General features: G+C 40.2%; 1 protein-coding gene and 1 pseudogene across 3 annotated transcripts in view; one reads left to right on the forward strand and one right to left on the reverse strand.

The window, feature by feature from the left end:
* Positions 1–15,934, reverse strand: part of LOC134678579 (putative ferric-chelate reductase 1 homolog) — a 50,085-nt gene that overhangs the window by 21,676 nt on the left and 12,475 nt on the right. The gene's annotated exons all lie outside the window — the stretch shown is intronic.
* LOC134673009 (uncharacterized) lies at positions 254–9,944 on the forward strand (annotated as a pseudogene).

The following is a 15,934-nucleotide window of genomic DNA, read 5'->3' on the forward strand; positions in this document are numbered from 1 at the left end:
AAAAGTGCATTCCAGTGATTATTTTACAATTTCTATGGACAATTAGTTACTATTTTTACTTTTAGTATAATAATTAGTTCTATTTTAACATTTACTGATGTTCTGAACGGCATAATTAATGAGTAATCTTAAAATAGAGGCCATAACCGAGGAATCTGACGAATATCAATCGGGTACTGAGCATACAGATCCGAATACTTCCGCGCCTGAATTAAAAATTTATCAAACTTCTCCGAAGCTCCAAAAACCCAAAATGAGTGACAAAATTACTCTATCTTTCTTAACTAAATTTATTAAACCCTACAACGGAGATCGCGAGTCCCTACCGGCATTCTTGACAAATTGCGAAAATGCTATAAGCTTAGCCAGTTCAGAACAGCAGAATGTTCTATGTAAATTTATTTTGTCACAACTCGAAGGTAAGGCCCAATTGGCTTTGCTGCCTGAAGACCTTCAAAACATGGGCTGATATTAAACAATTTCTCAAAACAACATTCGGTGAAAAGAAACATTCTACGCATCTTCTTCTAGAGCTTCAAAATTGTAAACAAAATATTTCGGAAACAGTAACGGAATATTCACTACGCATAGAATCGTGCTTGACTCGAATTCTAGCCGATATACAATACTCTTGCACGGATGCCACGGAACTTCCAGGACGCATAGCTGCCATGGAAGATCTCGCTCTTAACACATTCCTACTCGGGTTAAATCCCAACTTTTCATCTATAGTTAGGTGTCACAACCCCTCAAATCTTAACGATGGAATTTCATTTGCAGTTGAGGAAGAAAAAATATTTAATCTCAAGCGCACTAATACTAAGGCGGTTAAAATATGTGATATTTGCCACAAATCAGGGCACTCATCATCCGAGTGTTTCCGTGCTAGAAAGGAGCGAAATTCCTTCCATGTCCAACCTCAGCAACTCCCTCCAAATTCAACTGGTCAGCCCTCTACTAGTTCACAGACTCAATCTCATTTTCAATTTTCAAACAAACCAAAAATTTGTGCCTATTGCAAGAATATAGGTCATCACATTAGCGAATGTCGCAAAAGACAATATAATAATAACCTTCGTTTAAACAACTCAGCCGATTCACCCGAAACAGCTGACTCGCGGCCTCGGATTTCCAGTGTAAGTTCACGTAACAGTCAAGTAAACACATACTCATGCGAAACTTGTTCTGATCATTTAAACTAAATACGATTCCGGTTTCGTGTCTACCGGAATCGCGTACTTCTCATGACACGTTCACTGTCTCTCACGCCGGTTTTCGGCATCGAAAACGTTTGCCATGCATTCAAAGCCACACTGAATCTTATACTAACTCCCGCACTGTATCCTGTACCAAATCTCTCACTGAATCTTATACTAACTCTCCCACTGTATCTTGTACCACATCTCTCACTGAATCTTATACTAACTCTCCCACTGTATCTTGTACCACATCTCTCACTGAATCTTATGCTAACTCTCCCACTGTATCTTGTACCACATCTCTCACTGAATCTTATGCTAACTCTCCCACTGTATCTTGTACCACATCTCTCACTGAATCTTATGCTAACTCTCCCACTGTATCTTGTACTAAACCTCTCACTGAATCTTATACCAATTCCCTCACTGAGTCTTATAATAACCTCCCCACTACACATTGTGCCAAATCTCCCGCTATTACTTGTACTAATTCTTCCACTGAATCCAACCATAAGGTAGTCAAAGCGGACTCTCATTCCTATCAAGAATTTAATGCACCCCATGATGTAGTTAATCGGGAACACCCTACCAATTCTGTCACTGATCCTTGTGCAGAAACGATTACCAGGGCATACTCTGATGTTGTCTCCAATTCCAAATCCTGTAAAGAAGAACTCACAGCGAAATCTTTTCCTCCTCAATCCTTGCCATTGTCTGAAAATAAATTGGAAACCAATAGTACTCGCCGTCCTATACCTTGCTATGAAATTAAGTCATTAAAAGGAAAAATATCACTACCACACACTTATTTAAATACTCCCTACTCCAATAAACCTCTCTGCTTCCTGTTGGACACAGGATCTAGTGTAAGTATTGTTAAATACTCCAGTTTGGAACAGAAACCCCCACTCTCATCTGAAATTATTAAACTGAAAGGTATTAACGACTCCGACTCCTACTGTGAGACTCTAGGTTCCCTACAATTAGGACTCTGTCTTACAAATCAAACAATTCGCTACGAATTTCACGCTATTAAAGACGAGATAAATCTTAAATACGACGGTATCATAGGTAACGATTTTTTCAAATTTTATGACGCAAATATAGATTACAAAACCGACTCTATTTCATTAAATGGTCAGCAATTACACATTTATTTTAGTCAGCCTTCTTACATAATTCCTGCTAGATCGGAGAGTGTAATTGAATGCGGTATTTCCAACTCCGTCTCAGAATTAAATGGGAAAAATGAAGGATTAGTATTAGACCATATGTTTTGTGAGGGGGTGTATTTAGCCAACTGCGTAGTCGCCATAAAACAGAATAAACGTGTTAATGTATCTATTTTAAATACCACTGATTCCCCGGTCGAGATAAAGGACCTTAAGGTAAAGATTACTCCAATCGACTACTCCCTCTTTGTAGAAAACTCCGCTGAATCTGTCATGAACGTAAATCATGCACCGTCAACGTCAACTAACCGCGTCCAACGTGTATTAGATCTCATTCGTCACACACATCTAAATTCTGAAGAAAAGAAATCTTTGCTTGATTGCTGCAGTAGATACGCTGACATTTTTTATCTCGAAGGAGACCCTTTGACTCATACTAACGCCCTACAACACTCAATAAATACAGGCAACGCCCCGCCAATTAATGCTAAGTCTTACAGATTCCCCGAATGTCATCGTCAAGAAGTTGATAAACAAATCAAGAAAATGCTTGACCAAAATATAATTCAACCTTCCATATCCCCCTGGAGTGCACCAGTCTGGATTGTACCAAAAAAGGCTGATGCATCAGGCCAAAAAAAATGGCGTTTGGTTATCGATTACAGGCGCCTTAATGACGTCACAATAACTGAAATCTATCCAATACCCCTCATAACCGACATCTTAGATCAACTAGGCAATTCTAAATATTTTTCAACTTTGGACCTGGTGTCTGGATTTCATCAAATTAAAATGGACCCCTCTGACTCAGCTAAAACTGGTTTTACTGTTCTTAATCCTAATGGAATTTCAGGCCACTTCGAGTTTTTAAGAATGCCGTTTGGCCTGAAAAATGCACCTTCCACTTTCCAGCGTCTCATGAATCTAGCCCTTTCAGGTCTACAAGGCCTACATTGTTATATATACTTAGATGACTGCATAATATACTCCCATGATCTTGAAAGTCACGTCAAAAAATTGCAACTTATATTTGATAGATTTCGTGAATTTAATTTAAAGCTCCAACCTGACAAATGTGAATTTCTACGTCGCGAAGTGACTTATTTAGGTCACGTAATCACTGACAAAGGCGTGCATCCTAATCCCGACAAAGTAAAAGCCGTCACTGAGTTCCCAGTTCCACGTAATTCTAAAGAAATCAAATCATTTCTTGGCCTAGCAGGTTACTACCGCAGATTCATAGATGGTTTTTCCAAAATAACAAAACCCCTTACCTCTCTCTTAAAGAAAGATGCCGTTTTCAATTGGTCCTCTGAACAAGATTTGGCTTTCAACAACCTGAAAGAAAAACTTACCTCGGCACCTCTACTTCAGTACCCCGATTTCTCCAAATCTTTCGTCGTGACTTCAGATGCTAGTAACAGTGCCCTTGGGGCTGTACTCTCTCAAGGTCCCATAGGACGAGATCTCCCAATCGCCTACGCGTCTCGTACTATGAATAAAGCCGAATGTAACTACTCCACCACAGAAAAAGAGCTCTTAGGCATTATCTTCGCTGTAAAATGTTTCCGCCCTTATTTGTATGGAAATAAGTTTCAAATTGTCACCGATCATCGCCCACTAACCTGGCTTTTCAACGTAAAAGACCCTGGCAGTAGACTTATTCGATGGAGATTAAAATTGGAGGAATACGACTATGAAGTCGTTTATAAACCTGGAAAACTTAATTCTAATGCCGACGCTCTTTCCAGAATCCCAATTCATGCCCTAACTCGCAGCCAGAGCAGAAATCAAAATCTAATTCCTAATACTACAGTCCAATGTCCTTATGAACAATTCATCAAATCTCAGTCTAACAAATCCACTGAAAGGTATAATACAAACATAAAAGAACATTCCGAAACCTTAGTCAAAACTAAATTGAACTCAATCGCATGCCCCACTTCTCTTGATTTTGACTCTTCTATGCCTTATATCGAAGAAATTTTATCTGAAATACCGAATCAAGAAGACCTCCAAAATACTGAACGTCAACCTGACACCGTTCTACCATTCCCCAGTAGTAATAAAATGTATTACTTCCTATTCACTAAAGTCCATCACTATGATGAGACAAATTATAAAACTATTTTTAATTTGCTACAATCGCTACGACATATCATATTACAAAATAACCCGACACTCACAGACTTGGCGGTGTCGGACTTTACGGAGCCATTTACAAACATCTCTTATGCTAAAATCTATAACATGATTGCATATGTTTTTCACAATACTAACATAACTATACACATTTACAGAAACAAAATAATTTATCCTACACCTGCGGAAATTCCTCAAATCCTTAAAGAAAATCATAACTCCACAATCGCTGGACACCCCGGAATCAATAGAATGTTTAATCGGATTAAGGCTTCTTACTATTGGAAAACAATGCGCAAAGATATCGAAACCTATGTTAAGTCATGCAAGCTATGCCAAATCAATAAACCCTTAAGAAAATGTAATGTAGCCCCAATGGTAATAACATCCTCTAGCACTAAACCATTTGAACGACTAGCTCTAGATATAGTCGGCACCCTTCCAGAAGCTGGTGTTCAAAAATTTAGGTATATCCTGACTCTCCAAGATGACCTTACCAAATTCTCATGCGCGTACCCACAGGTCACCGCCACGAGCGAGGAAGTTGCCCGAAATCTAGTTCATTTCATGGCTCTATTTGGAATCCCAAAAATGATCCTAACTGATCTTGGCACGTGTTTTACTTCAGAATTATTTAAACAAATAACCAATATCTTTAAAATAAAGCCCTTATTTTCCACCCCTTATCACCCTATGACGAATGGTGCCCTTGAACGCAGCCATTCGACCTTGAAGGAATATTTAAAATCATTTGTGAATGAAAACCAATCCGATTGGCACAGCTATCTATTTACGGCTATCCTTTGTTATAATACTACCCCACACAGTACCACTCAATACACCCCATATGAACTTCTGTATGGCCACAAACCTCATATTCCTAATTCCCTATACGAAACTAGTGACAGTCTCACTTACGACGAATATATCCGAGCCCTACAGTACCGTATGCGATGTAGTCGAGAAAAGGCCCTCGAATATATTCTTAAAAGTAAAGAAACCTCTAAGCAATACTACGACTCACCCTCTCGTGTAATTTCATACAAGGTTGGCGACCTTGTATATCTAAAACAACACCACAGGCTTCGAAAAGCCTTATCTCCTATTTGGAAAGGGCCGTACAAAATAGCTAAAGTTCATAATAAAAATAACGTTACTCTCTGCATTAACCGCCGCCATACTAAATATCACGTAAATGAGATAAAGCCTGCCCATCCCTAAATACAACCTAATTCTCTTCCAAAACCCTCCTGCATAGATGTTTTCAACTCAACCATTTCTATATTAATTATAATGGAATAAAAATAAACTCACTAGAACACATGATTCAGGCCTTATCTCAAGTTACAAAAGTAAATTAACAACTAACCTACATGTCGCGTGACGACCACCGTGTAAATGTAATCGAGAGCTCATCATTACTCACGATCTCCAATTACTTAGATCATGTTTTAAATGCTATTTTATTGACTAAAACCATCCTTATCATTATATCACGAATTAACTGCATTATACCTATTTTGTTAAATAACCTAAACTTGCACTTGCACTACAGTGAATAGTGAATATTCCATCTGTCCTCTTTTAACTACCTATTTATTCCAGAATCATCAACCCATGTTGCGAAACTCGTCTTTTCACCGAAATTTCAAATCTGTACCAAAAGAGTGTAACCCCAAATTTATTTCTTGTGATGTCGATATTTGGCATGTACTTACTAAATAATATTAAATGGATTTTTGTCATTTAACTGTAAAATGTAATGACGATATCAAAGACTATTCTGTGTCGGCTATAGAAATTCCTAAACTTACTAGCTACTCAAGTGTAACACTTAACTTAGTATTGCTTTTAATATAATTTACTTAGTTGTCAATCAAGCACTTCTGCTGAACATAACTAGCTTTAGTATAGAATAAGATTAACTATAAGTACTTATAAAGGTTTTTGAAATGTATATTAATTAAACACTTTCCATTAAGTCTTTTATATGTAATTTTCTCACTCAGCTTCATCTATTCAAGATAAAGCCTCGTCTTATCGGGGGGCCTGTTATATACATGTATAATTATTTTGCTTACCAGGTAAAACTAAAATGTAGGTGAAGCATTGACAGCAATATTACTGTATAAAAATGCGAATAACAGTAAAAACATGGTCACTCGTAATTTACTCTTTAACATAGATCTAGTAATATCCTAAATCTTTTAGTGTGTAAGTTTGTGCAGTGTATTTTGGGTTTAATAAACTGTTTGGGTTGTATTCAAGAGTTTTCTTCGAAACTCCAACGGAGGCTGCCCTATAACAGAACGTAAGCTGATTTGTATTTTTGAATATACAATTGTGCATCGTCATTATATTGTTACCTTTATTAGTTTTATCGATTGAACCACAAATAGAATAGCGTTATTTCCTTCTATGTAATTTCAAGCAATTAGGAGTTTTTTCTTAAAAACGTCATCATGACGAAGCGTTTCTGTAAGTCGTTATTACGTATCGATATCGATTCTATTGTGGTTTTTTTTTTATTATGAATGGGCTTACTCATAGCCACAGACTAGCCGAGGCGTAGACGTGGCCTACGATGTAGCGAGCTGGCCCAGAAGGTGCCTGTTCACTCTTGATTTGAAGGTTGCCGGGTTATAAAAACACGGAAATATAGACGCCGGCAAGGAATTCCATTCCTTGGCAGAGCGCATAAGGAAAGTGGAAGCAAAGCGCTTCGTGCGAATTGGTGGAATATCTACCAAGTAAGGATGGAAATCGGCCGTGCGTCTAAAAGTCCGATGGTAGAATGGTGGTGGTGGTGGGTGGTGTGATGGTTACCACAAAAAGTTTTGGAATGAGTTTAAATTGTAACTTTGTGGCGTCCCGCGTCCTGTTATTTAAATTCTAAAGGATGACTCACGTTAGACCGGGCTGTGGCCAGGCTGGAGCTTCCGGCGCTTACTTTTCTATGACATGACAGGTGACCACGTGATGCTTTCCATAGAAAACGATGCGCCGGAAGCTCTGGCCCGGACACGGCCCGGTCTAACGTGAGTCATCCTTTTTACCTCAACCCGTATTAACATATCAAGTCGTGGCGTGTGGGGCACGAAATGTACTGACTTTATATCAAGTCATTGGCGGCGAAAAGGTTAAGTAGGTAAGTTGTATTTGCTTCTGTCTATGCATAAATGACTAATCATAAAAACAAAAGGTCCATCTTAGATATATACTTTACAAACAAAGAAAGAAATAAACAAACGTAATAAAACTTACAAAACTATAGATAAAAAATTTGCCCCAGATCGCCGTCAAGGCGTCAACGGGCAAGGTGCTCAGAAGGCTGGCCGTATTTCCCCGCTCTATAGCGATGCTAATACGCTGGGCGAAATAGTGGCCAGCCCTCTGGTCACCATTGCAGAAGCCTCTATTAAGCGCGCCGACAAGTCTTTGTACAGTCGACGCGCACTTGGCCCCCACGGCCCCAAAGTTTGAATACCAAACGCCGCAAATATGTATAATTATATAAATAAATATATGTATAATTATATAAATACGCATAGTTCGTAGTTTTGTAATGAAACCGGGAAGAAGACCCTCGAGAACATCATTAACGTTCTAAGGGAGAATGAAGACCTGATTCCGGAGTTTGCGACGACGGGTGCCTCCAGCCTGCCGTCCTATATTCCGGATCATGTCGACGTTAGCTGCTTGTTGAAGGAAATCGTGGCCCTAAAAACAAGTCTAGCAGATGTCATTTCGAAGTTTGATGCGGCCCAGGTCACTATAACCGAGTTGCGCAACGAAGTCATCAGTTTGCGAAACAGTGCCCTTACTCGGTCGGAGGCGTCGAATTTCAAGTGCGATGACCGGCAAGCCTCGAGCGCTGCGTCGGTCAGTTTGCATGTTGCTGACACTGTAAAATGTGTCGCATCAGCTGGGTTGCCGCCCGCGAGCCTCCCGCGCGCGCGCCCTCCCCCCGCCTCCTCCAAATCACGTCATCGTGTTTACGCGGATGTCGTCGCCGGTCCGAAAGTCGCATCGAACCGGGTTAGTGTACCTGTAAAGGGTACTGAAGATCGAGCGGCTCCCAAGGAGAAGCTCCCTGTTGCCAGTGTGGATGAGGAGGATTTCACACTGGTATCGAAAAAGAAGAAGGCGCGCACGGCGCCTCGTAAGACTCAGTGTGGTACCGCCGAACCGGCTAATTCTGGCTTGCGGATTGCTACACCGAGTAAGGCGCTGTACGTATCGCGCCTGCATTATACCGCCACGGCTGCTGAAGTGGTGGAATATGTACACCAGAAGACCGGCTACACGCTGAGGGTGTTCCAGCTTCGATCGCGCCACTACGTGCACTTCAACTCTTTTGTGGTGCGCGTGCCGCGACCGCTGCAGGAGACCATCGAGTGCGCCGACTTCTGGCCGACAGGTGTCGTGTTTCGGAGGTTCCGGGGCAAACTGCCGAATCCGACACAAGAGCAGCCGATGCAACGGAGCCACGCCGTTTTATCGTCTAAATAGTGTTTTGTTTTAAGTTTATAAAATAAATATGTATGTTAGTCTGTAAGGTATTTGTAATATGGGCCTTGTTGCCTGAATTAAATTTCTAAAAAAAAAATAAAAAAAAAAAAATTAAGCGCGCCGACAAGTCTTTGTACAGTCGACGCGCACTTGGCCCCCACGGCCCCAAAGTTTGAATACCAAACGCCGCAAATATGTATAATTATATAAATAAATATATGTATAATTATATAAATACGCATAGTTCGTAGTTTTGTAACTGAGCCCGAGCTAATCCTATTGTCTATTGTTAAGTAAAACCGCTTGTGCCACGTGGCACTGGCACTTTTGTAACTGAGCCCGAGCTAAGTAATCCTATTGTCTATTGTTAAGTAAAACCGCTTGTGCCACGTGCCACAACCACCTGCATAAAAACCTGCGTAATTCGGTTACTGAGTGCCGGCGAGTCGAACACTACAGAACCAGTCTAAAATGTGTCATCGAGATGCGTAACAAAGGCGCGTTATCGGAGAGCGCACCTACACTGGTTTTTTGAGCGTTGGACTAGCCCGCGCTCAGGTGCCAAATAGAATGAGTATGACCCTTTTTTGCAGGTAAGTAGCACGTGCGGTTTTACTTAACAATAGACAATAGGATTAGCCGCCGGGCTCTGTTACAAAACTACGCACTATAGCTGCTTCCCAGAGCGGCATATTTGAGGCGCTTGAGGATTTCGGCTGAGGAAGCCGCAGCGCCAGCAGAATCTTTGGTGCTTAATAGAACATGGGACGGTGCCAGGGTATCAACGCAAGTAGCGTCTCAAACTAGCGGCAGACCCATGCTCCAAGGCACTAGTATCATTCCGTCGGGTCTCTCAAAAAACAAAATAATAACTCTTTTTATAAAATTCTAGCGAGACGCCACGGGGCCGCATGGGTAAACCTTAACAAATTGTATACACAAACCATCCTCAAGAATCACTCAATTGATAAACGATGATGATGGTAAAAACGGCACGAAAATCCGTTCAGGAGTTTTTGAGTTTGTCGCGAACATAAGTATAGTTCGTAGGTTTCAAATGGAGCCCGACGGCTAATCCTGTTGTCTATTGTTAAGTAAAACCGCCGTGCCACGTGCCACAACCACCTGCATAAAAAGAACAGTACTTCGGTTACTGAGTACCGACGAGTCGAACGCTACAGAACCAGTCTAAAATGTGTCATCGAGATGCGTAACAAAGACGCGTTATCGGAGAACGCACCTACACTGGTTTTTTGAGCGTTGGACTAGCCTGCGCTCAGGTGCCAAATAGAATACTTAAGACCCTTTTTTGCAGGTAAGTAGCACGTGCGGTTTTACTTAACAATAGACAAAACCACTAAACAGACACCGCAATCCATTACCAACACAGCTCTTACTGAAACAAAGAGCAAACGGCCGCCCGTATCTCTAGCGAGGACCGTTTGACTCAAATCAATTACAAAAAAAAAATAGGATTAGCCGTCGGGCTCTATTTGAAACCTACGAATACATACAAACAAACAAACAGACAGACGCGGCGGGGGACCTTGTTTTATAAGGTGTAGTGTTTAATCACCTTAATAGTATAATTACAGTTACGATAGATGAAGAATGAATAGTCGATAATACAATTGAGCACGCATGGATTCGTCATACCGTTTTTTCTTCGTGTCATTTGTCGTCATTTAGTGCCATTGTGTGGGGTTGTGTAATCGCGACGGCGTATTGTAGTAGGTCAGGGAATTATAGCTTGCACGGTTTGAAGATAAGTTGGTATAAAGACAATGCTATATTTTTATGAGTATCGTTTCTTCGATTCTTTCTAGCGGAATTCGGAAAAAAATATTTAAGTCTTTAAAATTATATTTAGAAGTATTAGAACGATAAATGTTATAAGTTACAACTTGTAGCTCTGTGAGCTGTAGATCTCACGAACCCTAATATCTCCGCCATAAAAAAAACTAAAACTAAATGGACTAAAAATATATAAAATTAGAATACCAGTACGCTAAAAACAAATCACGAGAATCGGCTGGGATATGAGATTTATCTCTACAATAGAGAACATAATTTTATGAAGCATTACAGCAGGACATACGAAAGTATTGTTGTCCAATATAATAAGAAGACGCTTCGCGATAACTTTGCGTTAGTTTGATAAATGACACACATGACTACCGCAAAAATCTAAATTTCGTTATCTGCCTATCACTTGCATATTCGAGCGACCCTCTGATTCCATACGAACTAAGAACCAATGTAGTTAGAACGTTGTAACGTTGTAGTGTTTCATAACAAAGCAACATTATAGTTAGACCGGTCATAAAGTTGTATGTCACCATACTTATCAGTTCCAGTCAGGTACCTTAACTAATTAGAATTCAACCAAGACAAGTTCACTATAACGGGGAAGTCCAAGCAAGATGTTTTCCTGCATCATACATTTTGAGTATTAAGACTCGCCCACTTGCTCAAACCCACACTTGCTACAAAATACTCCTAACCCAATAAGTTCTGTGTGACGTCATAATTGTTACCTAAATTTATTCATTATAAAAAAAAAACAAGTTGATCTTTTGAGTTCATAGCCCTTTGAACGCCAAGCCTCTCGTGCGACGCTTCATCGTGAACTTAGTCGGAGTGCGCGAAGGTTGATATTTGGCTACGGCCGTGCGCGCCAGTTTACGTCCACGGCGGTTAAAGGGATAAGGTGTATTATTATTTAATATTTATATATGTGTAAATCATTACTTAAAATCCTGCAAATAACTAAGTCACAGCAGCTGAAACTTCATATCAGTCAGAGGATGTCCACTGCTGGACATAGGCTTCTCCCAAAGAGTGCCACAATTACCGGTCTTGCGCCACCCGCATCCAGCGGACTCCCAGTCCACCTTGTGGTGGGCCTATCCACGCTGCGCCTTCCGGTACGTGGTCGCCACTCGAGAACCTTTCTGCCCCAATGGCCATCGGTTGGCGTGCAAGCTGAAACTTACTTGTCCATATTCTGAAACCTGACATCAGGAAAACATCGTGAGGAAACCGGACTAATCCCAATAAGGCCTAGTTTACCCTCTGGGTTGGAAGGTCAGATGGCAGTCACTTTCGTAAAAACTAGTGCCTACGTCAAATTATGGGATTAGTTGTCAAGCGGACCCCAGACTCTCATGAGCCGTGGCGAAATGCCGGGATAACGCGAGGAAGAAGAAGAAGATTCTGAAACCTGACGGAAGATCCCAACCACAATAACATAACATTTATTTTAAATTTAACTAACGTCGTATTTACTAGTACTTCCTAGTTATCATTAGCGGGTGAACGGACGAGACTATTATGATTCACGGGAGTCTCGCCGCAGCCCGACCGTGACTACCTTTACGCACATTAATGAAAATGATTCAGTCATCGTTTCGCCCAAATGACGAATGTAACAAGGAAAATACGCGGTTCCTGTGTCTACTGACTAAATTATAGGACATCATCAATTCATCAACAATTAAAACAATAAAGACGCATAATTATCTATTTTTAAATAGATCTAATCAACATCCAATAACATCGATCGTCTTCAATCGTCAATAAACAAAAATAGGTCTAGGTATAAGATATTGTTTACTTATGAGCGGATGCGAGAATCACAGCACGCGCTCCGCCATTTTATACTCGTACGTAATACAGTGAGACTACTAGCCAAAAGTTATCTACCGTTCTGTAAATCTTAACAAAAAGTTATGTGTAGAATAATTTGACTGTTATAAGTACATATATAATTTTGAACACGAACTGTAGATATATCTCTAACCTTTCTTCTGAATATTCCAAATAGAGATTTGGAAAAAAAGTATTCCAGGGCATATGTTTTTGGAGCGTCGTTTCATCCGCTGATGCTGCTGGCTGTACCTGCATGCATGATGCACATGCAAACGATAATTTCGTCATCAGAGCGTCTCCGTCCATGACGGTGAAAGTTTGGTCATTCATTAAACAATTACCGAGACACTCAATGATATGGTTATAAATACTTTCAGTGTTTATTAAAATGCACAACGGGACTTAATAGTCGTAGTCGCCTATTTTATTTACTCGAGGACGGCGTTGTCCCCGTGGTCTCGGTAACAACCACCGAGTGGTGGTGGTGGGTCGGTGGTGGTCGTGGTGGCTTTCAGTTGCGCTTTCGTTTTCAAGTTGCGTCTTCCTTGAACGTTATGAATGAATGAAAGTAAGTAAGTAAACTCTTTGATGAATATTTTTATTTCAGGCCACTAGTTGCCTATACATAAATACCTTAAAATTAGCATAAGTATATATTATAAAAATATATATCGCTGAGCAGTATAACTGTGAACCATTTCGTTCGTTCGCTTATTTGCTCTCAATTGCTGTTGCAGATTTGAGCGGAAAAAATTTTTTTGAGCGTCGAAATTTCGACTTTCTATGTTCGCGGTACAGGGGGCCTTGTATGTGTTTAGCACGTGTTAGCGACACATTTGGCATACAGAAGTATGCGTTGGATAACCGGTAGAAAGTCGATGGCTTCAAGCGCAACGAGAAATGCGCCTTATTGATTATGTGATAACAATTACGTAGGTATGCAAATGCGAATATTCAATGATCTGAGGAGTTACGTATTGTTATTTTTGACGAGTCCAAAGTGAATTGTTTACAGAGTGAATTGAAATTAATGCACACTTTTCCTTATGAAATTGCTTTAAAATCTTATCAGCATTGATATATAAGAAACACAATACAGGTTGAATCGAAATCGGAACCAAAACGCCTTCAGGTGTCCTGGCAACTATCTTATAGGTATGTTAAATCGAATTTGGTCCATATTTTTTGAATAAAGACAATGATCATTTTGTGTCATATTCATATTATTTGCGGTAACGGGCACGTTTTAAACTATGACTATTATTTTGGTAAATACAACACACAGATGCGTTCACCCGAAACATGTCACCGTCTATCAAAACAATAATAAAAGAGCCATTTATAGAATACAAGGAAAACGATATAAAATCGTAAACATATTATGGAATCTTAGTCCATTTACTTTGCCGTTCCAAAAGGCCCCATCTCTGCGCATGACTCATCTACGTGCGACTTTTTTCGACTTATTAAAATCACGCCCTGGTAAAACCCAGCATGCGGCCTGCTTACACTGGGAAAACCAGGTGCAAGCGAGAATGAGAGGTGTTTGTCGACTTGTAACGCTGGGAACTGGTCCGCAACCCTGCATGCGTTGCGTACTACTATCGTGGTTACAGTTTGACTATACATATATCCTATTGCAGAGGCTTAAGGTTCATCGAACGTCAGTTAAATAAGCTTGTTGCTGTAAGTACTGTCGTGGTCATTGTTAACTGATCAAACTTGAACCTTATTGCAAATGAGGTAAGGTCTATCATTGAGCTTAATTAAAGATGATTCAGTGCACCGACGGAACTGGTTTCGGTAAATGAAAAAAAGGGGAAATACACGATACGCTAGAGAGTGCGTGCAGTAGCGATCTCTGAAAGTCCAGGAGGAAAGTAACCAATTTTTTACGAGTAAATAGGTAATTCTATATCTTTAAGTCTTTGGTATTAATCAATTGGATCAATTTAGAACATTTAAATGCACAACCATGTTCAATATTGTAATGCTAATTTAGTTGTGGTTTCTTGAGAGCATACATGTAACGTGAAAATACTGTTACACTTCGGCAAAGTAAAAACCGTTATCTACTTATACATTTAAATAAGATACTAAATGGACATTTTTACGAAACCAAGACTCGGCTCTATTAATATTTAAATATAACATACGGACCACGAGAAACCACCTGGGTGGTTTAGCCACAAAATATGTAATAGTATTACGCTACGTCTTACGTAGGCGAACAACGCGCGAACGCGGCGCGGCGCGGCGCGGCGAAAGCGGCCGCCGCCGCGCCGCGCCGCGCCGCGCCGCCTGACATTCGCGTGCAAATCGCGCCGCACCGCGTTCGCAACGAGATCGCTTACGTAGGACACTTCTATGGGCATCAAAGGATTGATTTCGCCGCGCCGCGCCGCGCCGCGTTCGCGCGTTGTTCGCCTACGTAAGACGTAGCGTTATCGTTTCGCTATAGCTACAGTATACAAGTTATAAGTTTGGTGTTTGCCTGTCTTTCTAACAACCAGGCATATTTAGTAGAAAGAGAGAGACAGACTGAAACTGTCTAGAAACTTGTATAGATAGGGGCCTACGTAAAATAGTACAAACCATAAATTTAAAACAACAACCATCGATATAAAACTTTGCATCGATATTTGATAGAAAATGAGCAATTTTAATTGATATTGAGAGTAGAATAAAGTTCCCATTAATTACAGGGAACTGGTGACCGCAGTAGCAACCTTGTTTGCCTTGAACCGGCGTCTTCAAAGCGGAAATTAGGGTTGTCAACTTGTCACTCCGCGGTCTTTTCGAATTTAAGAGAGAACCTTTGGTCAGTGTAGTTTGTAGTTCTTCCCACACTTTTCTCTTCAATGCATGTTCCTTCATCTCCTGGTATGACTCCACTATGTATCTTGTAAATTTATAAAAAATGTCGTTTCGTTGTTTCAGTCACAATTTTTTTGGAAACAGATCATATTTTTACACGACTGCCCAAAGTAGAAAGAGTAGGTAGCCGTGGAATTTAAATTTAAAATCATAATTACCAGGCGGTAAATTTTTATGATCATTTATATTACTATTACTTACCGAGAGAAATGAACTCAGCGCAAGAATTTGATTAACATAAAATAATAATTAATGGATGATAAATATGATATTTTTTATTTTTAACTTCGTAAGACCCAGGGCAATTTTTGTGCTTTTGATTTTGGAACTTTCTTTTATTTCGACATGAGTTCAAAACTCGAATTTAATTTGTACTTGTAC

The sequence above is a fragment of the Cydia fagiglandana genome, chromosome 2, assembly GCF_963556715.1.
Source record: "Cydia fagiglandana chromosome 2, ilCydFagi1.1, whole genome shotgun sequence".
Classification (NCBI taxonomy): Eukaryota; Metazoa; Arthropoda; class Insecta; order Lepidoptera; family Tortricidae; genus Cydia; species Cydia fagiglandana.